Here is a 26,807-nt window from a genome sequence, read left to right as displayed (position 1 = left end):
CCAAGTATGGTATGACAGGCTGTAAGCCTATTTCCGTGCCATTGGATCAGAATGGCAAGTTGAGTGCAGATTCAGGAGAGATCTTGGAGGATCCTACTATGTATAGGCGCATAGTAGGAAGTTTGATCTACATGACGATCACCAGACCAGATTTGAGCTATGCTGTTGGGTTGGTGAGTCAGTTTATGCAGGTTCCACGGAAACTGCATTTGGATGCAGTGAGACGCATACTGAGGTATGTGAAGTCTACTTTGCATTGTGGACTATTCTATGAGACTGGGACAGAGATATGTGTACATGGGTACACAGATGCTGATTGGGCTGGTAGTATCTCAGATAGAAGATCTACCAGTGGATTTATGTTTTCTTTGGGGAGTGCTGCTGTGACTTGGAGTAGCAAGAAGCAGCCTACGGTTGCTCTATCCAGTACAGAGGCCGAGTACAAAGGAGCTGCTATGGCAGCATGTGAGGTAGCTTGGTTGAGAAAGCTACTTGCAGATTTGGGTCTATCAGTGGATAGACAAGTTGTCATTTTCTGTGACAACATTAGCAGTATACAGTTGGCCAGGAACCCAGTCTTTCATGCTCATACAAAGCACATAGAGGTCCACTACCACTTCGTCAGAGAGAAGGTCTTGGCAGGAGATCTTGACCTTGTTTATGTCAGCACGGAGGATCAGGTAGCTGACATCTTCACCAAAGCATTGGGTACCGAGAAGCTCCGCAGATTCAGGACTTCGCTTGGTGTACATGAGATGGAGTTGAGCTCGAGGGGGAGTGTTGAGATATCGAGCTCGTCTAGTGAGGCGGTGGACACTGATGACCCGCCTGGGGGATAGGCCCCACACTTACACCACTGGCATGGTTGGTGAGATCTTGGGTGATATGCGGCCCAGTGGGATGACAGGCTGTGTGACAGCCGTTCTAGAGACTGGCATAGTTATAGCGCCAGCTCATTTAGTCGGGTTCACACTATAGAGAACCTGTGTATGTATTTGGTTGAGTACCTTTCATATTGTGTGTACTCTTATTCTTGTATATGGTGTGTTGAGTGTTGAGTAAAGAAGAAGATTATTTTCAGCCTCTCACCTTGTGTGTTCTCTATTAGGGTTTTGTGAGTGTGTGTGTGTGTGCTTGCAAGAGCTCAAGCTCCCTTTCCCCCTGCATCTTTTCAGTGGGGAGTGTTCAAAGGATGGCTCACGCGGCAAAAACCTGCCCCCAGGTCTTGACCAGCTTGGGTATGGTGAAAAATGGTGTGCTTCTAGTACGATGGGCGAGGGCCGACGAAGCGGTCCCTAAGTGAAGTGCCAGGACACCTAAGGAGGATCCTGGAGGGTTCTGACCAGGCGATGCATGGGCTCGAGGTGCTTAGGACACCCATGCGTATGTCGTGGAAGATATATATATGTATGATGACGAGAAAATTATTATAATCTGTTACTGGATCTCGTTGGCTGACCTGCTGGTCTCAACGGCGGAGAGCCCAGAGTGATATTGTTTTGTGAGAAACAAGGATTGAATGGAAATTTTGAGTTATGACATCTGTAACCAATAATTGTTTGTCAATGGATTGTTTTAAAAGTTAAAGTTTAAAGAGGAGTGTGTGCATATCTGTATTCTAAAGCAAAAGTTAAGAAAGGCATTCAATTATGGGTGGGTGAGTACTTGTTTGGTTCTACCAATTCCAGTGGTTGGGTGGTGGCTAACGGATAGGCTAGAATCAGTAGAGTTTTAATAATAAAATTGATTAATAGGAATACATTTAGAACTCGAGTAGTTAAATAAAAGCCTGAAGACTTCTCTAATGAATAGATCAACGACTGTGCCTGATTCAATTAGGAAAAAAGCGTTGATTCCTTCAAGTTAAGTCTGTAATAGTTTCCCTTCTATTTGATTTAATCAGATAGAAGGTTAGTTCAGTATCTTGACTTCGTTAGAAAATTTCGTTAAGAAATTCAAAATGGTGGAATCGTCCCCGTTTTTCGGGCATGGAAAATTTTCTCGGTTTCGGTTTTCGGAATGACCACCAGCTTAGTCTCGTGCTGCCCGGACATTCGAGGGCGAGGCCCCGAGTGGGAAACCCTACCCCGCGCATGAGGGAGCTGCTTCAGCTGCTAGCTACCGAGAATCTGATGTGCGGAGGGGGCAATGGGATCCCACAGTTGGCATCAGAGCAGTGTTGTAAATTTACGTAACAGCATCAGAAATTACTTAAAATTTTAAAGTAAATCTGGGAAATAATGTTTTTGCTTGTTAATATTATGTTGAATGAACTTCAAAAATGTTGGAATTAGGGTTGCAGGAAAGCACACAAAGCATGGAGAAGAAGAAGCAAGAATACACACAACACACAGTGTATTAGATTGTGTCAATGTACAAAGATAAGTTAGCCCTAGAATGATGGGCGTATATACAAGCCAGGGGAAAAAACCTCCTTAGGAGAGAAAAAGTGCCCCGGCGGTCCTAAGTGTGTTCACACACATCACTGCCTATATATATGGTAACAAATCCCCCCTTGGAGTGATGGTGTGAACGAGAGCTGGCACTCATGTATAGGGAAGTGCCATGCCCGAAGTAGATCAGTCCACAAAGGGGAGCAAGCCCAAAACTTTGTGGAAAGCTTCAAACTTCTCACGACGAGGAAGCACCTTTGTGAAAAGATCGGCGAGGTTTTCATGTGTTGGCACATATGTCAAGCTGATCTCTCCTGCTGGCTGAGAGTCTCTCCCTGACATAGTGATAATGCACCTCAATGTGCTTTGTGCGAGCATGTAAAACTGGGTTTCTCGCAACTGCCAATGCACTCTGACTGTCATCAGTGTAGATAGAGGTGGCAGACTCCTGTCCAACACCCAAGTCAGCCACCATAAGCCGTCTGAGCCACACACACTCAACCGTAGCTGTGAAAGCTGCTCTCTACTCAGCTTCACGACTAGAAATGGCCATAGTAGGTTGCTTCTTGCTCAACCAAGATATGCATGAGCTACTGAGCATGAAACAAAAACCACTTGTGGACACTCTTGTGTCATAGCAACCAGCCCAATCTGAGTACGAAAAAGCATGTAAATCTGGTGGCAATGATCCCCCTTGGGATAAAACAACCCAAGATGTAACGGTGCCACTCAAGTAGCGAAAGATGCGTTTAACTACCTTCCAATGCTGAGACCCTGGGCTATGCATAAACCTGCTCACCTGTGAGACTGCAAACTGAATGTCCGGCCTCGTAATGCATACATAAATGAGGTAACCAACACTTGTCTGATAGAGTGTGACATCAAAGTGATCTCCAGCATCATGAAGACTCAACTTCAAACCTATCTCCATTGGAGTAGCAATAGGCTTGTAGTCTTCAAGGCCAAATCTCCGCAACAACATCTCAATATACTTTGTCTGCTGACACAAAGCAATACCTCCATCACACTGCTTAAATTGTATCCCAAATAGTGATACAAATGCCCCAAATCTGACATCTCAAAAGAGACATTCAAATCAACCTTAAAATCAGCAATATGACTCTCATTTGGTCCTGTGAGCAGCATCTCATCAACATAGAGAGCAATGATTAGATGTACATCATCCACACATTTAACATACAAAGTGCTTTCTGTTGGACTATTCTGAAAACCATGTGCAGTCAAATATGCATGTATCTTTTCATACTAAGCTTGTGAAGCTTGCTTTAAACCATACAAAGCCTTTTTCAACCTGCACACTTTGTTTTCTTGCCCTCTTTGAACAAAAACACGAGGCTGCGATACATACACCTCCTCATGCAAATCTCCATTCAAGAACACAGTCTTTATGTCCAACTGATGTACATTCCAACCATTATGAGCTACCAATGCACAAATGCTACGAATGGTAGTCATACGACAAGTGGGAGCAAAGGTCTCATCAAAATCAATGCCCTTTTCATGAGCATAACCCTTTGCAACAACAAGTCTAGCCTTATAGCGATCAACACTGCCATCTGGCTTTCGTTTCAACTTAAAAACCCACTTACATCCAATGACCTTTTTACCAATAGGCAAATCACACAAAGACCATGTACCATTCTTCATCATAGCATCATATTCACTTTGCATTGCAGCCAACCAATTTTTTTATTTTTGTGCCTCATCAAATGAAAGAGGTTCTTCCTCTACACACATACTAGACACAGCCAAAGCATAACAATCTGATGCATAAGAGGCATGCTGAAAACCTAAACGAGTACGACTAGAAATAGGTGCATCAATTTTACTCACGCAAGGTTTGCACCAGCCATTTAGGCATACCTCTAGCCTGCTCATTTTCAGCCCTATCCTCATAAATTACATCCTGTAAATCTGCATCAGAAATAGGCTGATCTATGATGTCATTTGAAATCTGCATAGGCTGAATATTTGTCTCATTAGGACTTACATTTGAATTCCCACCTATAAATAGAGGCAAACAATGTATCAAATACATCCCGTGAGCACACACCTGTCTCTTTGGTACATGATAACAAAGGCTGCACAACATCTTCCACAAAAACAACATCTCGACTAATCAAGATACGCTTTGACTGCAGATGATACAATCTGTAACCCTTGCTCTCAGCACTGTAACCAACAAAAATGCATTTGACAGCCTTATCATCCAATTTTTTACGTTGTTGCATAGGCACTAAAGCATAGGCCAAGCAACCAAAGACAATAGAAGGCTTCCTGCCATGCCAAGCTTCATATGGAGTAACAGACTACAAGGCCTTAGTGGGACACCTGTTGAGAGTACATATGCAGCACACATGACATCCTCAAGCCAAAACGCATGATGTGGCAAAGCTTGGCTCTTGACCATACATTGTGCCATCTCCATAAGTGACCTATTTTTCCTCTCAGCAACACCATTTTGCTGAGGGGTATACGGCATTGTACATTGGTGTTTTATCCCACGACTAGCTAGAAATTCATTAAACTCTTTAGACATGTACTCCCCCCCTCGATCAGAATGGAGGGTTCCCATAGTACAATTGGATACATTTTCAACCATAAGCAAAAACTATTTGAAGCACAAAAACACTTTAGTGGATATACCCATGCATGCCTTGAGTAATCATCAATGAAAGTCACGAAGTACAAGTGTTTACCAAATGACGGAGTTTGCATAGGCCCACATGCATCACTATGTACAAGTTGCAATTTTGCGAGTGGCCCGCACAAAACCATCCTTTGGAAATGCAAAACGCTACATTTTGCCCAAAATATAGCCTTCACAAACATGTTTTAATGGTGCCTCAAGAGAGGGCAATGAAGCAACCATATCAAATTTCTGTAAACGCAGCAAACTAGCAAAGTTCAGATGACCAAAACGAGCATGCCATAGTTTTGCATTTGAAACTGCCTTTTCATCAGAAACTGCATTTGCTGAATCTTCCACACACTTGTCATAAGAATTGAGCCTATACAGCCCATGAAACAAGGTGCCAGATGCAATAATCGTATCACTAGAAGTCAAATCATGAACAATACATCTGTCATCCACAAAACACAAATTTGACTACAAGTCCAAGTCTAGCAAGCGCAGAGACAGACAATAGATTCTTCTTTATCCTTGGCACATATAAAGCATCTGAAAGTGTGAAAGCAGTGCCATTTGTAATAGTAAGCATAATTTTACCAACGGCTTTCATTGGGTAAGAAGCATTATTGGCACATGTGACAGTATTCCCATTAGGGACAGCCTCAAGACAAGTGAACATATCACGATGTGAGGTAATGTGCTTTGTAGCACCACTGTCAAAATACCATACATCAGAGTCAACAGAAACTTCCAAACATGCGTCATGTACAGATGGGTCATAATACTGGCAATACACGCTAAATGCCCATTTTGTATCCTGCACAACATTTGCAGAATCTGCATTTGTAGAAGCATCTGCTATTGTGGCTGCATTTGACTCTTTCTTTGTTGCCTCTTTAGCCTTTAGCTTAGGGCAATTCTTAATGACATGATCAGTTACCTTACAATAGTTACACATGATTTTTTTCTTGCCTTTATCAAGAGCCTTCTCATACCTATTGTTGCTACCTGTGGAAGGAGAAGAAGTTGCAAATCTAGTAATAGGAGAAGAAACAGTGGAAGGGGCTGCCTTACCACTTCTTCTCTGCTGGGCAACAACAAATGCCTGATCAACTGCACATTGCCTAGCCCTGTTTTGCCTGGACTACGCTTCTTGCAAGAGCTTGTTGACTAAAGTATCATACTTGACAACATCAGGTCTATCCTCAGTAACAAGTCTCCACGTGGAAGCAAAAGTTTGATATGACTCAGGTAAAGCATCAAGAATAGTCTACATGAGAGAATGATCAGGAATAATCTCACCTGCAAAAATCAACTATTCCTTGAGATCTTTAATCTCAGCAAGAAAAACATTCATGTCATCATCTTCCTGCGTAATATTTGATTCTATCTCTTTACGCAGGTAAGAGATTTTTGCCTCGTTAACCTATATACAAACTAGCTAGAATATCCCAAGCCTGTTTTGCTATTTTAGCTGAACGAATATGTGGAGTGATGTTACGTTTGACAGAAAGTGCAATCAAGGCATGAGCCTACGCATCTTTGCCATCCCAACGAGCTTGTTCAACAGTGGGTAAAACAACAGCAACAGTAGAGCTACTAGAACCTGCAACATCCTCAACAGATTCTACATCCACAGAACCTGGACGTACATCCATACCCTGAACAATGTTCCACACTCCTTTTGCAACCAAAACATGCTGCATCATGTATGCCCAAAGTGGGTAGTTGCTGTCTCCATCCAATTTGTCATCTGTAGACAACATGCGAAATACATCATTGCTGTTATCATGGCCACTGACTGAAACTGATGCAAAAGCTACCTGTAATGAAGCAAAGACTGAACAAAAAACAACTCGTGCTATGTAGCATGATCCACAATAGAATACGTATGCCTGTTTTGCAAAAAACTGCACTGTCAAAATTTCTGCACAAAATGACAAAAACACTTGTACAAAACTTGTAATGCAAAAACGGAGCCCGAAACGACCTCAGATGTAATTTCTGAGGTCGCAAAGCCATATGGGCTTATCTGCAGAGTATAGGGACCTGCAAGTGCTCGTGAAAGCTCACCTCAATTGGAGAACGTGAGTCAGAGGGTGCTAGTGGCATAGCCCTGGGAGCCGATGCTGCCTGCTCTGATACCAATTGTTGGAATTAGGGTTGTAGGAAAGCACACAAATCTTGGAGAAGAAGAAGCAAGAATGCACACAACACACAATGTATTAGATTATGTCAATGTACAAAGATAAGTTAGCCCTAGAATGATGGGCGTATATACAAGCCGGGGGAAAAAACCTCCTAAAGGAGAGAAAAAGTGCCCCGATGGTCCTGAGTGTGTTCACACACATCACTGCCTATATATATGTGCCTATATATATGGCAACAAAAAATTAAAAACTCATAAATTGAATTGAAAATTTATAGATGGATACCCCGAGTCTATCTGGCATTCCTGAACTCTCCCAGAGTCAGGATATGATAGCCTTTGCATTCGAGCATCTCATCAACTCTGCTATGACCCGAGTGAGCAGAGTGAGACTCGCACGTCATTTTGAGAGTCTTTACTTTCCTGATCCTCTTGAGCGACATCGATATATGTGGTTCTTTGGAGGACGATGTATTAATGTCAGTACCAGTCAGCGTCAGAGGCTCAGGCAAAATATTTTCTTAGCCATGATTCTAATAAGGCTAGGGCTTTGTTCAGCATGTACAACTCTTTGATCATTCACCCAGGAACTTCAGAATTTCATGCTGCCGAGTTTTTAGGCTTCTTAGCCGCTTTATCTCTAAGTAGAATTACAGCACCTCTTTCTGTTAATGAATCGTGTGTACCATGGCATGTCTCCTTCGCAGTTTTGCTTCTTTATGCATATACGATTGAGGCAGTGATTTTGGGAGCCATGATGCTCTATGTATATATCGAAAACTTTTGATAATAAACGATGTTTTGCAAAAAAATTCCAAATTGTTTTCATGATTGTGGATATGGTTGATAAAGTTATCAGAGTAAATCTTGTTTCATGAAGTATGATGAAATAATTATCTATTTAAAGAATAAATTACAAAAATTAAATAATTATAAATCTGTTGTCAAAGTCAAGTTGACGAAAATCTCATTTTGTTAGAATCATGAGGCGCGTGGCCTGTGCAAGGCAACCGGATTCTCTAACCGATGACGAAGAGTTAGATCCAGATGTTCGAAAAGCCCTGCACAGATCCCAACCTGGTCCTTTCAAGGGTGAAGGAGAGCAGTTAAGTGAAGTAGTGGAGAAGTGGATTGAGGCTATGGAAGAATACTTTGATGTAACTGGCTACAATGAGAGAAGCAAGATGGCTCTTGCCAGGTTAAAGATTGTGGAAACGGCCAGGGTTGCTTGGAAGAATCACTGTGAGATTAACCGTCTCGACCGGAATACCCAGACCTGGACCGATCTTAAAGCTTACCACCTCAGAAAGAGGTTTTGTCCTCCGGGCTTCCTTGAAACTAAAATGAATGAGTTCTTGGAACTAAAGCAAGATAGCCGGACAATTGGAGAGTACGATCAAGCTTTTGCCCTTCTCCTCAAATATTCCCTGCAAATTGGAGAGTACGATCAAGATTTTGCCCTTCTCCTCAAATATTCCCTACAAATTGGATGAAGAGTAGCTGATGGCCAGATTCATTCAAGGAATGAACCAGCCATTGGGCACCTTAGTGAAGAATGCCAAACCTGTCTCAATGGCTGAAGCAGTAAGAATGGCAAAAGACTTTGCCAAAGCCTTTGTAGTTAAGGTCCTGCCAAAGCCTGTCTGCACCCTCTAATTTTAAAAGATTCCAAACCCCGAGAAGTACTTCAAACTTTCCACCCCCAAAGAGGCAGCAAGGCCCAATTCAGAATTAGGATACTGGGAGATTCAGAAGTGAAGGAAGACCCTTCCCACAAAACACTTTCTCAGGAGCCCCACCTCTTTCAAAGATTGAGAGGGATGAACTCAAAAGTGAGAACCGGTGTTTTAGATGTCAGGGTTTTGGTCACCAGCTGAAAGACTATCCGACTCCTGCCATGTCAAGGGGATAGGGAAGTCAAGGACTGAGAGTGCAGAGACCAGCCCCTTCCTATCAATCAAATCAGGGTCTATCTCATCAAAATCAGGGCAATCCCAGGAGAACTCCAGTTCAGCCATCTGCCTCTATCTAGAGTAGCCTCAGAACTCCTTCCCAGAATTGGGGCAACCAAAGAGAAAGAGTTCTGCCTCTCAGATTGCAATAGCAGCCAGAGCAGTCACAATAGTAGAAGTAGTGGAAGAGGAAAGAGGACAAATTTATGCAGCAATTGAAAACCAAGGGCCAAATTGCCAATTCTCCGTCATCCATACTCCAGTTGAGTATCAGGCTAAGCCTTTTATGCTTTTGATTGATTGAGGCAGTACTCATTCTTTCATTTCCCCAGGATGCTTGCGTAAGCTAGTCTTAGAACAGAAATCAGGGAAACCTATGCAAGTTGAATTGGCCAGTGGGAAGATTCTTTTCACTCACCTTGAGACAGATCGTATTCAGTTCAATCTAGATGAGAATTTAATTGACTGTCAGTTTAGAATTATACCTTTGGGAGTTTTCAACAGGATCCTTGGAATGGATTGGCTCCACAAAAATCAACCTGACATTCACTGTCATAATGGAACCATTTCCTTCTGTGACCTTCATGGAAATAAAGTTCAAGGAACCGGAATTTCACGATCCCCAAGTCTGTGGTTAGTAAAGGCTTCTAAGTTACTAAAAGGACTTAGAAAGAAGCAGCTCATTTATGTTGTCAAAATGAATCCAGTAGACACAAAGTTAAAAGCTAAAGAGCTTGAATGGTTAAGTGATTATGATGATTTATTCCTAGCTGAATTAACAGAGATGCCTCCAATTCGAGAAGTAGATCATGTGATAGAATTGACCCCCGGAGCTCAGCCACCCAGTAGCCACAAAGTTAAAAGCTAAAGAGCCTGAATGGTTAAGTGATTATGATGATTTATTCCTAGCAGAATTAACAGAGATGCCTCCAATTCAGGAAGTAGATCATGTGATAGAATTGACCCCCGGAGCTCAGCCCCAGTAGACACAAAGTTAAAAGCTAAAGAGCCTGAATGGTTAAGTGATTATGATGATTTATTCCTAGCATAATTAACAAAGATGCCTCCAATTTGGGAAGTAGATCATGTGATAGAATCGACAACCGGAGCCCTACGCACGTACAAAATGCCAGTTCTTGAAGCCATCAAACTCAAGGAACAGCTTAGATAGCTGCTAGAACAAGGGTTTGTAAGACCCAGTGTTTCACCTTGGGGTGCGCCAGTTCTCTTTCAGAAAAAGAAACATGGAACATTAAGACTCTGTGTGGACTACAGAGGTCTCAATCAGCTACAGTTAAGAATAAGTATCCTAATCCCAGAATTGATGAGCTTTTGGACAGGCCAAGGGGAAAATTTTCCTTGCTCGAAAAAATGGGGACGATTCCACCTTTTTTGATTTTCTTAAATGAATTTTCTAATGGGGTCAAGAGAACTAAACTATCCTTTACCTGATTAAACCAGCTAGAAGGAAAACTATTACAGACTTAACTTGAAGAAACCAACGCCTTTTTCCTAATCGAAATCAGGCACAGCCGTTGATCTAATCATTTGAGAAAGTCTTCAGGTTTTCACTTCACTACTCGAGTTCTAAGCGTATTCCTATTATTTCAATTTCATTATTAATACTCCACTGATTCCAGCCTAACCCCATCCGGTTCATGGGTTAGCCACCACCCAACCATTGGAATCGGTAGAACTAGACAATTACTCACCCACCCATAATTGAATGCCTTTCTTAACTTTTGCTTTCAAATACAGACACGCACACACTCCTCTTTAAAACTTTAACTTATAAAACAATCCATTGACAAACAGTTATTGGTTACAGATGTCATAACTCAAAATTTCCATCTAGAACCTTGTTTCTAAAAAAATTAGTATCACTCTGGACTCTCCGTTGGGACCAACTGGTCAGCAACAAACGAGATCCAATAATAGATTATAATAATCATTTCGTCCATCATACATATCTTCTATGACATACGCATGGGTGTCCTAATAGACACCGCGAGCCCGTGCATCGCCTGGTCAGAACCCTCCATGTTGGTCAAGACAACCTGGGCAGGCTTTGCCACGTGAGTTGTCCTTTAAACACTCCCCGCTACCTGTTGCAAGCAAACTTCCCTTAGAAAAACATATACCAAATGCTCCCTCCACCAGCATTCTGGTGTAAGACAGTCCTTTAAGAAAATAGGGTTTCTATGCAAGTTTTCAGTTTGATTTTCTTTTGAATACAATGAGTATATCTTGAATCCGTATCCCCAAAACTTCGTGAACAGAATTCTAGATTTTATACCAGAATTCCTCAAATTCTGTAACCTTGATCCACATATCAATTTGAAGGGTCTCAAACTTAGTTTCAGATTTTGCGGGAGTTTTGAGGGTATTTTTCTAAACAGGTCACATCTTCTTTCTCGAAACTAATGAAAGAGTTTGGTCTTGGTCATAGTTTGATTCATCAAGGTTCGAGTTTGATAAGATTTTTCCTGAATTATCTTTCTCAAAAAGGTTTGATAATTCAGTTACTATTTTACTGAATTTCTTTCTTTGAATATTCACTTAACTGATTTCTAAATCAATTACGAATTCCAATGAGGAATAAATTAATCATTTATCTGAATATTTCGATCTCGATAGATTTCTTGAATTTTCTTCTTACAATCCGTGTGAGTATAAAACAATACTAGAAATTTCTCTGTTAGAGTATTTAATTATTCATTTATCAAATTCTCATAGAATTTAAGAGAATTCTAATTTTGATATAAAAAAATTTTATGCATCTATTTATGCATAAAAATCAACTTCAATGGGAATAACACTTTTTAAAAAATCCTTTTATGCATCTATTTATGCATAAAATCAATTTTAATAGGAATAACACTTTTAAACTAAAAAGAATTTCTTTATGCATCTATTTATGCATAAAAATCAATTTCTACAAGAATAACGCTTTTATAATAAAAATTTCCTTTATGCATCTTTCTAAGCATAGAAATTAAATTTAATGAGAATAACACTTTTATAATAAAAAAATTTCCATTATGCATCTTTCTATGCATAGAACCTAAATTTAATGAAAATAACACTTTTATGATATATAAAAATTTCCATTATGCATCTTTCTATGCATAGAAATTAAATTTAATGAAAATAATACTTTTTATAATAAAAAAATTTCCATTATGCATCTTTCTATGCATCTTTCTATGCATAGAAATTCAATGTAGATGGCTCAGGGTAGGACTAGAGTAACAGTGCATAAACACCATTAAGCTTTTACAAAGGGGGAGGATTCTATTTATAGGAAAAAGTGAGCCTCAAACCAAGCAAACTGATTCTAGAATTTTCCAGATCAGTTTGGTCAATTTTTGACCATTTTTGGGTCAATTCAGCTTACTTTTTGGATCTAGTTTTGAAATAGGAGAGAGGAGAGATGAAATATCTCATTTAATTGATTTACAATTGGGGGGTAATGATGAGAAAAAGGGGCCTCCTTCATGAGGGGAGATCCCCACTCTGAGGTGTCAAAAATTCAGTTTTTAAAATCTTTTCTTTGGTCTTTAGTCCACTCTTCATCTTATGTGAGAATTTACTCATTTTTGGGGGGGGGGGGTTCTTTTATTCTTCAATTTATCTCCTCCCTACATTTGGATTAATCTTATTGGTCCATAAGAACCTTAATCCAAAATTTTCAAAAAATTTGGACCCTTAGGCTAAGGTCTTTTGTGCAGATTATAATTTATTTCTAATGCACCTTAGGAATTTCTTTTTAAACTTCTGTTTCGGGGGAATATATTTTAATAAGAAAGGATATATATATTTTAATATATATTTTTTCATCCAAAGATATCTAAAAACTGAATTACCTCTCTCTAGAATATTTTCTCTCTCTAGGCCAAAACAGGTAGAAACATCTTTTATTATTCTAAAAAGGGGATTGATTACAGGGGAAGAAACTGGACATCATGAGGGGTTGGGGAGGAATCTTACAGCTGCTGAAGTTTGGATTGAAGCAATGGATGATTATTTCTCTGCCGCCGCTGGTACTGGAGTAGCAAATCAGTCTACACTTACACGGTTTCGCCTCATCGGAGATGCTAAACTCTGGTGGAAACAGTGGTGCCGTGACAAGGGAGTCATCGAGCATTCTCAAACATGGGAAGACATCAAGCAGGCCGTGAAGGAAAGATATCTTCCCCCATCCCATGACTCCATAAAGATGAATAAGTTTTTTAGTCTTAGGCAGTGTAGCTTAACTCTTGAGGACTACTATTCCAAATTTATCACTCTTCGGAAGTATGCCCAGCTATGACTACTTCCCAACAAGTGGCTCGTTTCTGCCAAGGGTTAAATGAACCCTTAGATTCCCACCTTGAAGCAATGAGGCCAAGCACATTACAGGATGCTCTCATACGAGCAAAGCCCCTTGTGAAAGAAATGAGGACTGACAAACCTAAGCCTCAAAAGAGATCTTACCCTGAGGCAAATCCTAAAGATCAACCCTACAAGAAACCCCAATAGAATTTCCCCTGCTACAACAGAGGGTAGCAAAGCAACTCTTTTGTCCCCCGCTCGTATGCTCCTTCTTCCAGAGAAGGCCCTCTGTGTTTTGAATGCAATGAGCCGGGACACTTTAGGGCCAACTGTCCCAAGATGGCAACATCATTTCCCCAAGGTGGGAGAGGAAATCAAGGCCGTGAAACCCCTATCCACCAAGGTGCAAGAGGCGGCGGTGGACATGGCAGAGGCCACAGAGGAGCAGTTGCTAGGACGGCCTATATTATAAGTGAAGAACCGACCTTGGAAATGGCTGAAGAAGAGCGTGCCACCGTCCATGCGGCGGCAGTAGAACACCAAGGTCCGAATAAACAACTTGGTGTAATCCAAACCCCAGCCACTCATAGCCATTCGAGCTTTTGATTGATTGTGGCAGTACCCATTCATTTCTTTCTCCTAGGTGTTTGCAAAAATTAAACTTGGGTCAAAAAACAACTAGAAGAATGACTGTAGAGTTAGCTAGTGGGAGAGAAGTAGTATCTCGCCACTCTATAAGAAACCTTGATTTTGAGCTAGGTAATAATGAGCAAACTCATTGGCCACTTTAGAGTCTTGCCATTAGGAATTTATGATGGAATCCTTGGGATGGATTGATTAATTGCAAACAAAGCTAGCATTCACTATATCCAGGGGAGTATCACTTTTGAAAATAAGCATGGCCAAATAATATCCATTCAGGGGATAACAAGAAAACCTAAATCTAGGGTAGTCAAGGCAAAACATCTTCTCAAGGGAGCACGTAAGGGTCAACAAGTTTTCTTAGTCAAGCTCAACAAAGCCATTGAACCTAGTAAGGAGACAGAACCCTCTTGGCTCCAAGAATTCTCTGACATCTTCTCACGAGCTTACAGGGCTAGCGCCTCCTCGAGAAGTCGATCATGAAATCGAGGTGATCCCTGGAGATTAACCCGTCTCAAAAACGCCCTATAAAATGTCTTCCTGAAGCCATTGAACTTAAAGAGCATCTTTCCTGACTCATTGAGCAAGGATTCGTACACCCCAGTAGCTCTCCTTGGGGAGCACTTGTTCTTTCCCAAAAAAAGAAGGACGGAACTCTCTGCTTCTATATAGATTATCGAGGGCTAAATCAAGTCAGTGTGTCAAGAATAAATATCCTATCCCTAGCATCGATGAACTTCTTGACAGGCTTCATGGGGCCAAAGTCTTCTCAAAACTAGATTTAAGGTTTGGTTACTATCAAATCAAAGTCAAGAAAGTAGATATATCCAAGACAGCCTTCAACACCCGTTATGGCCACTATGAGTTTACTATAATGTCATTCGGGTTAACCAATGCTCCAGCAACCTTCAACCGCCTAATGCAAGATATATTTCGTCCTTACTTGGATGAATTTGTGCTTGTTTTTTTTAATGACATCTTAATCTACTCCAAATCAATGAAAGAGCATGAGGAGCATGTGCGTAGAGTTCTGTAATTGCTGCGCAGACACAAACTCTATGCCAAGAAGAGCAAATGTACTTTCTTTACTCATCAAATTGAGTATCTTTGGTTCATTGTCTCCAAAGATGGCATCTCAGTAGACCCCGCCAAGGTCAAAGATATTCTGGAGTGGCCACTCCCTAAATCAGTTTGTGAAGTTCGTGGGTTTTTGGGAATCACGGGATAGATAGGATTTTTATCAAAGATTATGCCTTGGTAGCTGCACCTTTGACGGATCTTCTTAAGAAGGATTGCAAAATAGTGTGGCTGCCAATCCATCAAAACAGTTTTGATCAGCTCAAGGTCATATTATTACTTTTGCCCCAGTCCTGAAACTTCCTGATTTCACCAAGGAATTTGAAGTGGTTACTGATGCCAGTAGTCTAGCACTTGGTGGTGTCTTAGGCCAAGAAGGAAGACCAGTCGCTTATACTTCCCGCAAGCTGAAGCAATATGAAGCAAATTATGCCACCCATGATTATTCACATAATCCCACATCATTCCCACATTCATTCACATCATCCCATATCATTCCTACATTCATTCACATCATCCGACATCATTTCCAAATTTGTTCACATCATCATACATCATTTTCACATTCATCCACATCATTTTCACATTCATTCACATCATCCCACAGTCATTCACACATCCCACATCATTTATGTATTCGTTTACATCATCATACATCATTTCCACATTCATTCACATTATCCCACATTCATTCACATCGTCCCACATCATTCCCACATTCTTTCAGATCATCCTACATCATTTTCACATTCATTCACATCGTCCCACATCATTTCCACATCACTCCACATCAATCCACACATTCCACATCAATTCACATATTCCACATCAATTCACACATTCCACATCCTTCCACACATCACCTAGGTTAAAGTTCAGTTACTCTACTTTTTATACTGATAGAACTTTCTAAGTCATGGCGGCCATTACTTGGCTCAGTTAAAGGTAACTTTTTTCTCGACTCAATTCAGTTAAATTTCGTTCTCTCTTGAACCCTTGGTCTTTTCAAGAATTCCAGATTTCTTTCCCACAAGGAATCTAGGAATAAGTCAGTCTTCACAAGTATTTACATTCATCCAACTAAGCGTGTTTCAGGTCTTTTCTGGGAAAATCCCTTTTCTCATTCAGAATGTACTCAAGATTCCATTTCTTCAGAATCTAGACGTATACTTCAATTTCTAGAAGTTAAAAAATATTCGTGATTCCTCTTTCTGATTAAAATTTTATCTATGTTTTCTCAATGCACCTCTATGAATATTTGCACCTTCTTTACTCTATTTTCCCAAATTAAAATATCATGGAAATCCCTCTTTTAGCATAAAATATTTATGCACACCTACTAATCTATTTTTATCTAAATGAATTATGTTCCTAATAATTTTTATAATTCTCATAATTTGAATGAATCTAGAAAATTTATGCATAACGTTCTTTATTTTTCTGACAAATGAATAATGCTCAAAACTCACTTTTAGCATAAAATCTATTATGCATAAATTCATTCTCTAATGATTTAAAATTTTCCATAGCTTCCCCATATTTTCTATGAATGATAATACTCAAAATTTCACTTTTAATATAAAAATTATTCATGCATAAATTTCATTTTCTAATGATAAAGATTTTACCATAACTTTTTCATATTTTCTATGAAATGAGAATGCTTAGAATTCCACTTTTAGCATAAAAATTAATTATGCATAAAATTCATTTTTAATGATAAAAGTTCTGCCAAAGTTTCCTTGCATTTTCTATGAAATGAGAATGCTTAAATTACACTTTTAGAATAAAATTTATTCTATGCATAAACTCATTCTCTAATGATGAGTTTGTTGCCATACTTTTTTCGCATTTTCTATGAATTGAAATGCTCAAAATTACACTTTTAATATAAAAATTAGTTTATGTATAAAACTAAGCTTAACTATAAACATTAATTCATCATAAATCAAGAAAAGCATCGCTTTAAGAGGAAAACCACAAAATAAAATACTTCCCAAGCATGAGGGAGGTTAGGAAGATGATTAACATTAAAAAGAGAGCATAAACATCATTGTTTAGGCTTACCCTTGGTTTGCTTGATTCTTTACCTTGCAGAAGTTATGTAGCCCTCAAGAAAAGGTTTGGCCACCAAGGGAAAAGGGTAATCTTCAAAGAGAAGAAGAGGTTTAGTGAAGCCCCAAAGCTTCACAATGGAGGGCCAATGAAGAGGGAAGAGGAAAATACACTAAATTAAAAATTATACTAGAATAGAATTACTCTAAGATGAAAATACAAAGGAATAGGGGTCTATTTATAGGTGAGGGAGGCCACCAACCAAGTCCAACTAGAATCTAGAGGTTTCTAGCTTCAGTTTGATCCAATTTGGACAAGTTTTGGACCAGTTAGGCCCACTTTTCTGATCTAGTTTGAAAGAGGTGAGAGGAGAGATGAAAAATATCATTTTTTTGATTAAAAATTTGGAGTAACCACATGAGGATTCTAGACCCCTCCTTCATGAGCTCCACTCACCCTCTTGAGGTGTCAAAATTCTATTTTTTTACTAATAAATTTCCATTTTTTTACTATTAAGTCCTGTACTAGTCAACTCTTCAGATTATGTGAGAATTTACTCCTTTTTGGGAGATTTTATTTTATTCTTGCATTTTTCTTATTCCAACACTTGGATTAACCCCATTGGCCCTTAGAACACTCTTTAAACCTTAATCCATAATTTTTTGAAAATGTGGATCCTTAGGCTAAGGTGTCTAATATACATATTCAATTAATTTCTAATGCATATTAGAAAACTCTTTTTGAACTTCTGTTCAGAGGAATTCATCTTGAATAAAAGAGAACTTTATATCCAAAAATATCTCAAAATTGTATTACCTCTCTCTAGGCCAAAAATAAAGGAAAACAGTGTTTTCTTGCATTCTGAAATAGGGGATGATTATGGGGGACTAAGAGGAGAAATTATAAATCTTTTTGGGCTGAGGAGGAACCTTACATCTATTCTGAAGGGGGGGAATGATTACAAGAGACTGAAGGGGAGATTCTTATATCTTTACATCTCAAAATCTGGAGGGAGGAATCTTACAGACTTGGCATCCTATATATGCCCAATCATAGTGTCATGTATACTGATAGAAAGCCAATACATGACTTTCCTTGCTCCTTGAATTCTTTTCCATCTGTAGTTAGATTAATCTCCAGTATCTCTGGTGTCTCCTCCTCATGTTCACCTTCAATGTCGTCCCAGTAACCATTTCCCATCAGGAAATTTGTCAATCTATGTTGGAATTATTCACATTATTTGGAATTTATGGATTTATTTGATGGATATTTATTCTATGTGCAAGCGAGACTGATCACGTCTAACTTGTCACATATTTTGATCTTATATTATGAATGTCAGTGTGCAGATTATTGGTAGGGTTAGTATGCGGGACGTGCATGGATCCATTGGGCTTGCTTCGATGGAAATCTATTCACGCATGGCGTGTGGCGATTATTTATTCGACAGTGGTGGCATTGATATTTTATGTGCACATTAGTGTGCAACATTTGATATATATTAGTTCTATTTTATGAGTGAACCTTAGAGTGTTCACACTTTTGTATTTAGGCTTATGCAAGCCCAATGTGGAGATCCATATTTTTGGCTACATGTATTTTTGGCTCTTGCTTTTTGTACAAGGAAATATATTTAAATACACCATGAAGAGAACGTGAGCCACTCTCATGGTGGGGGAGATTTAACCCATTCTTGTGTCGCGTGCATAGCTTTCTTCTATTTTAAGCTTGTGTATTTCTTTCAAGTTGATTTTTAATAGAGGGCCACCAACCGCCGTGAGCTTCCAATATTGGTATCAGAGAGCCAAAGAGCCAGGGAACACATAAAAAATTATGCCGCGTACTTTTCTTGTCATGAATATAAAAAAAGGTTATGTATTGGGTACTCAGAACTGCTGTCCTTTGTGTGAAGTGAGAGCCACCCGCATAGAACCCGAGAGAGTGACACTAGTTATCAGAGCACCTCATGTCTATTGTCTAGAGTGCACACTACTACAGTAGACATCACACCGGCTACTACAGTGGACAACGTACAGACCATCGGAAAGCAAACAACACTGATCAGGCTAGCAAGTACACCCAGCACCGCCAGCACACAGACGGCACCAACAAGCATAAGAGGCAGTTAATAATAAAGCTGACCGCATCAGCAAGAAGCCCAACCACTGACAACAACACGAACAAGGAGCCTCGGCAACAGTGACAGGCGGCAACATGAGGAGACTCCGGTAGATGGACGGGCAGCACCGACGACTTCACATCTCCCCACCACTTAAATGTGGGTGTCTCCTTGTACGATTCCTCCGCCAACTCCTCAAGATGTCCAGTTTCTCTCCCTGTAATCAATCCCCTTTTCAGAATAATAACAGATCTTGTTTCTATCTGTTTTGGCCTAGAGAGAGAAAATATTCTAGAGAGAGGTAATTCAATTTCTAGATATCTTTGGATGGAAAAATATCCCTTCTTATTAAAATGATTTTCCCTGAAACAGAAATTCAAAAAGAACTTTCCAGTGTGCAATTGGAATAAATTGAAAATAGGTAAAAAGGACCTTAGCCTGAGGGTCCAGATTTTCTGAAAATTTTGGATTAATTAAGGTTCCTATGGACCAATAAGATTAATCCAAATGTCGGGAGGAGATAAATTGAAGAATAAAATAAAATCACCCAAAAATGAGTAAATACTCACATAAGATGAAGAGTTGACTAAGAACAAGGTTTATTAATTAAAAAAGAAGAGATATTTAGAGAAAATGATGCGTTTTTGACACCTCAGTGTGGGAAATTTTCCTCATGAAGGAGGCGCATATTTCACATGAATGGATGAGTTTTAAACTCATAAATAATGAGATATTTTCATCTCTCCTCTCTCCTGTTTCAACTAGATTCAAAAAGTAAGCTAAACTGACCTAAAAATGGTCAAAAAGTGACCAAATTGATCTGGAAAATTCTACAATCAGTTTGCTTGGTTAGAGGCTCACTTTTTCCTATAAGTAGAAGCCTCTCCCCTTGTAAAAGGTTAATAGTGTTTATGCACTGCTACTCTACTCCTCCCCAGAGTCAAATACATTGAATTCACTTGATAATTCAATTGTTTATGCATTGTTACTCTACTCCTCCCCAGAGTCAAATACATTGAATTCATTTAATAATTCAATTATTTTTGACTAAATCCTCTCCAAAAGAACTAGTGGCCACTCTTGCTGCAACAAATAAGAGTAGAACCCTCAATCCCTCAAGCCAAACTCCATGTAAGCTTAATTCTTACTTATTGGTTTTCTTAAATTTTATGGTTTGAAAATGTTTGAATTAAAATATGATGCTTGAATTAAAATCTGATGCTATGCCTTGATGGAAAGGCCACCCCTTCTCTTCTTTACAATTCAGCCCTCTCCAAAAGAACTAGTGGCCACTCTTGCTGCAACAAACAAGAGTAGAACCCTCAATCCCTCAAGCCAAAGGAAAGGTTACAAACTCCATGTAAGCTTAATTCTTACTTATTGGTTTTCTTAAATTTTATGGTTTGAAAATGTTTGAATTAAAATATGATGCTTGAATTAAAATCTGATGCTATGCCTTGATGGAAAGGCCACCCCTTCTCTTCTTTACAATTCAGCCCTTCTTAATCCTGGAAAGTTTAATTAAATGATTGATTACACTCTTTTCATTGTTTACTCTCTTAATTTTTAGAAAATAGAGTAGATTAGAGATATAAGAATTCAAATTGGATTCTCATTAAAATTGAATTTATGCATAGAAAGATGCATAAAGGAATTTATTTTTATTTCAAAAGAGTTATTCTCATTAATTTTGATTTTATGCATAGAAAGATGCATAAAGGCATTTATTTTTATTTCAAAAGAGTTATTCTCATTAATTTTGATTTTATGCATAGAAAGATGCATAAAGGAATTTATTTTTATTTGAAAAGAGTCATTCTCATTAAAATTGAATTTATGCATAGAAAGATGCATAAAGGAATTTATTTTTATTTCAAAAGAGTTATTCTCAATAATTTTGATATTATGCATAGAAAGATGCATAAAGGAATTTGTTTTTATTTCAAAAGATTTAATCTCATTAATTTTGATTTTATGCATAAAAAGATGCATAAAGGAATTTATTTTTATTTCAAAAGAGTTATTCTCATTAAAATTAATTTTATGCATAGAAAGATGCATAAAGGAATTTATTTTTATTTCAAAAGAGTTATTCTCATCAAAATTGAATTTATGCATAGAAAGATGCATAAAAGATTTATTTTTATTTCAAAAGTGTTATTCTCATCAAAATTGAATTTATGCATAGAAAGTTGCATAAAAGATTTATTTTTATTTCAAAAGTGTTATTCTCCTTAAAATTGAATTATGCATAAATAGATGCATAAAAGGATTTTTATAAAAGTGTTGTTCCCCACTGAAGTTGATTTTCATGCATAAATAGATGCGTAAAGAATCTTTATATCAAAAATTAGAATTCTCTTAAATTCTATGTTTAAAGGAATGTGATATAAATAGAAGTGATGAGAATATGAGATGAATAGATATGATGAGATGTGATGGGAATTAGATAGATAAGAATGGATGGATGGATGGATGTAATGTGAATAGAAGTGATGAGAATATGAGGTGAATAGATGTGATGAGATAAGATGTGAATCAGATAGATGATGAATAAATAGATGAGATGTGATGTCATATGAATCAGGATGTAAATGAATGATATGGGATGTGAGTGAATGTATGTGATGATAATGAATGTGAATGTGAATGTGAAGGATGCATGTGAATGTGTATGTGAGGAATGGATGTGAATGTGTATGTGAAGAATGGATGTGAATGAGTATGTGAAAGAATGGATGTGGATGTATGTGAAAGAATGGATATAGATGTGTATGTGAAGGAATGTGATGTGATGTAAAGAGATGAGATGTGACATGAATATCATGTAGATGTGAAGTGATAGATATGAATGTATGGATAGATGTAAGTAGTTGTACATGTGAACGATTGGATGTGAAGGAGTGTGATGTGATGTGACATGAATATCATGTAGATGTGAAGTGATAGAATGGATATAGATGTGTATGTGACATGAATATCATGTAGATGTGAAGTGATAGAATGGATATAGATGTGTATGTGAAGGAATGTGATGTGATGTAAAGAGATGAGATGTGACATGAATATCATGTAGATGTGAAGTGATAGATATAAATGTATGGATAGATGTAAGTAGTTGTACATGTGAACGATTAGATGGATGTGGATGAATGAGATGAGATGTGTATGAATGAGATATGATGTGGATAGAAGTGATGTGATATAATGGTGATGAGAATGAATGTGATGTGATGGGATGTGAATCGGGATAGATGTGAGGTAAAATGAATGAGATGTGATGTGAGTGAATGTGATGTGGTCTGAATGAATGAGATGTGAGGTAAAATGAATGAGATGTGATGTGAGTGAACGTGATGTGGTCTGAATGGATGAGATGTGAATGAATGTGATGTGATGAGATGTGGATATGGGTAGATGCGAGTGGATGAGATCTGATGAGGATAAATTGAGGAAAGATGTGATAAGATGAAAAATGATGTGATTGAATGAGAATAGGAATGCCTATGAAATGGATGTGGATAAATTGAGGAAAGATGTGATAAGATGAAAAATGATGTGATTGAATGAGAATAGGAATACCTATGAAATGGTTGTGGAATTAAATAATGTGGGTTGATGTGGAGCAATGTGGAAAGACGAGAGTTCGTTATAGAAACTGTATTTTTGAATTGTTTTTAAATGACTATTTTATGTCAAGAATGCTAGAGAAGCATTTTGACCGTCTTGTGGATGAGGTCGTGGTGGAGACCTAATCTGATAAAGTTACAACAGCTGACGGAGAGTCAATGGAGGACGTCTCGCGTAGCAAGGTCGGCCGAGGTCTCGACCAACCTCGGTTCGATTAAAATGGTGAGCTTCCAGTATGTACGGTGGTGGATGAGGGACCAAGGAAGCGGCTATGAGTGCTAGGTCACCTCCAAAGGATCTTAGTAGAGGGCACTAACCATACGGTGCTTGGGCTCTAGGTCGCCGACAATACCCACACGTGCGTCGTGGAAGATATTGGAACAAGGAGTAAGAGTTGTTTTCTGAATTCGGGCATGGATCTGGTTGATTGACCTTGCTGGTTCTCAACGGATGAGTCCATGGCTCTTTTATATGGATCCATTGGTTGATCTTGCTGATCTTCAACGGAGATTCCATTTTGATATGTGAATATATTGCCGCTTACTAAATGAGCTAGAGGAACTATCGAAAAGGGCCCTGAGTGGACAAGTGGTGAGCGTTCTGGCCAATGATGCCATGGTACACCGATGAAGGAATGATTGGAAATAAGGATTTAACCGGAGATTTTGAGCATTATGATCAGTGACACAATGGTTTCATTAAATGATTATTTTTAAAGATAGCTGATTCTGTGAAAAAGGAAATTTCATATTGGGTGTGTAAGTGGCGTGACTAGTTTTAAGTTTGCGTGAATATCCGGCTAGGGGGCCTGGGAACTCTTTTCCCTGGTACTCGGAACAAAACCTAACCAAATTCCTAATTGGATCCCATCACTACAGTGTGTGGGCGGTTGGCTAACCCATGGGACTGTAGGCTGGACTGATGGATCCCTAAAATGAGACTCAATTCTGTTATGGTACGATAGATGAAGTAAATCCCAGGCAAAAATTGTTCTATGGAAAAGAATCAACGGCTCTGCCTCTGAATGAGGAAAAAAGCGTTGGTCTCTATGGTCCAAGTGCAATCTTTTGCCTGATCTGACTATGGAACTTACTAGTTCGGTCAGATCAATTTAGTTAGTTAAGGCTTTTGACTATGTTAGAGAAAAATTATCCTGGAGGAATCACCCATGCTTTTCGGACAAGGGAAGTTTTTTCGGGTTCAGTTTTGGAAGAATCGATGGATTAGTCTCTTGTCCAGATATCTGTGGGTGAGGCCCCGACGAGTGTGGGACCTTGCCCTGCGTAAGAAGTGCTACTTCCGCTGTTAGCACCCCTGAATTCATTGCACAGTGGGGATAGGGATCTTATAGCTGGTATCAGAGCAATTTGGCTAAAGTGGATCAATGGAGAAGCCAAGAATGTCATAAATTTATGAAGTAGCAGTTTGGAATGGTGTGATGAAACTCATACAAATTGATATTCAGAATGAAATTCCTAAATTGATAATTGGGTCTTTAGATGGAAGTACTACAATTATATGGAATCCTTGACTCGCTTGAGGCCTAGACATGATGGTATTTACCTTATAGTTCCAAGGACCGGTGACTACCCGTATATACCGAGGGTATAACTGCAACTCTTTACTCGCAGTATATACGAGTAAATCTAAGATCTTGAAATCATAAGCTAAAATACTATCCAGATGATGAATTCGAATGTGGTTGATATGATTTTAAAATTTTGATTGAGAACTGATGAGTTGAATTGGATTCTGATTGAAAAATGATGATTCCTGAATTTTTGGTTGAAAAGCGATAAACTGAGCAAAACCACAATGAGGATGAATGGGACGAGTTCCTGTGTTGATGTTCGTAACTGGAATGACGATAATGACTTCAGTAAATCACTATGAGATTAGTGGATTGTGCTGACAGATTGCTACTGTTAACTCTTGACCCAGTGGATCAAGTTAAGGGATGACAAATTAAAAATCTATAAAATTGAAATCCCCCACGGAGTGCTATTCAGATGGAAATTTTGGTCTAATAGACCATTATTGTGTTAAAGATATGAATGATATGTTCTGAATGAATTGTTATCTGATAATGCGAGTATCTTTACCACGATTCTGTGGGGAGCCGACCTATCTAAAGAACCCTAGAATCATATGAATCAAAAATTGGATTTGAATAATAAAATAAAGGGACTTAACAAGATTTTTTGTATTGATAGGAACATGGATCGAGGTCGTCATAGTAGAAATGATAGCCCCCAACTCGATGAGGAAGAGCTCGACTTGGATGTTCGTAAAACTCTTCATAGTTCACAGCCTAGGCCTTTCAAGGGTGAAGGGGAAAACTTGGGCGAGGTTGTGGAGAAGTGGATCGAAGCAATGGAAGAGTACTTTGATGTCATCGGGTACAATGAGAAGAGCAAAATGGCTCTTGCAAGGCTCAAGATAGTAGAAACAGCCAGAGTGGCATGGAGAAACCACTGTGAGACAAACCGTCTAGATCATAATACCCAGACATGGAATGATCTCAAAATTTACCTAAGGACGAGGTTCTGTCCTCCCGGCTTTTTGGAAACAAAGATGAACGAATTCTTAGAGCTAACCCAGGGGAGCAGAACTATTGAAGTATATCACCAAGCGTTCGCTCTCCTCGTCAAATATTCATCGCCACCACTGAATGAAGAACAGCTGATGGCCAGGTTCATTTGGGGATTGAACGAACCTTTGAATATTTTGGTGAAGAACGCCAAGCTAGTTTCCATGGTCAAAGCAGTGCGGATGGCGAAGGATTTCTCCAAGGTCTTTAATGTCAAGGTCCCACCACCAAAGCCAGCACCATCACCTTTCAAAAGGTTTTTAGTTCCAGAAGGTGATTCCAATCTTCCACCGCCTAAGAGATATCAGGGTCCAGGATATGGGAAGTTCCAAAATGGAAGAAATGTCCTTTTCCCGAAACTCAATCCCCTGGAATTCAACTTCAGAAGTTCCACCCTTGAACAAGGGATGCTATAACTATCAAGGATTTGGACATCATAGTATGGATTATCCAACTCATTTTGGATCAAGGTTTTCTAGGGAAGAATGACATCCATCATCAAAGGAGTAAATGGAGTTTTGGGCTTCAACTGGCAACAAGGGGCTCTCTTCCACATAAGAAGATGAAAGTTTTCTCCAACATCGCCTCAAGAGGTTCAAAGGTTCAAGAATGACGGAGATGGTGTGTGAAAGGATTCCACAGACGAGTTAGGGGTGACTTAGGTATTTCAGAGCAAATCTACCAGCATTTACAATTCAGTTCCCGTAGTGAAGAAGTCTTTGGCTCAAAAAGGATTCAACTCCTACAATTGCCTCAATCCTGGCAGAATAAGTCAGAAGAAGAAGACAATGGTTTCAATGGAAGAGGATCACCAGAGGAGTCAAAAGGTTACCAGGTGTACCACCCAATAGAGGAAAATGTCACGTTCACACCCATCAGGTGTACAAGTGACATGGCATCATTAAGCATTCATAAGCATTTAGCAAATAGCATTTGGTATCATCAAGTATTAATCCACGCCTTAATCCATTTATCCAAGCATTAATCACAACATAAGCATGTGTTTGGAGCTTATACAACACCAACAATCGCACAAAGCATGTATTAGCATTTAGGGCATTTAATGGCATTAGGTCGAGGACTGTTACAACCAAACCGATAGCAGCTTATCAACAACCGACAGCATTTATTGCACGTCGTGAAGGTACAATAGGCAACCAACTACAGTAAAGGTACCCAACCAATAGCAGCTCACCATATAAATAGAGGCGCATCATTTCAACATTAGATATC

Source organism: Cibotium barometz, chromosome 1 (assembly GCF_041138505.1).
Source record: "Cibotium barometz isolate CiBa-2024 chromosome 1, ASM4113850v1, whole genome shotgun sequence".
In the NCBI taxonomy this organism is placed as follows: domain Eukaryota; kingdom Viridiplantae; phylum Streptophyta; class Polypodiopsida; order Cyatheales; family Cibotiaceae; genus Cibotium; species Cibotium barometz.
The sequence above is the reverse complement of the archived record's forward strand: the minus strand, read 5'-3'. Positions refer to the sequence as shown.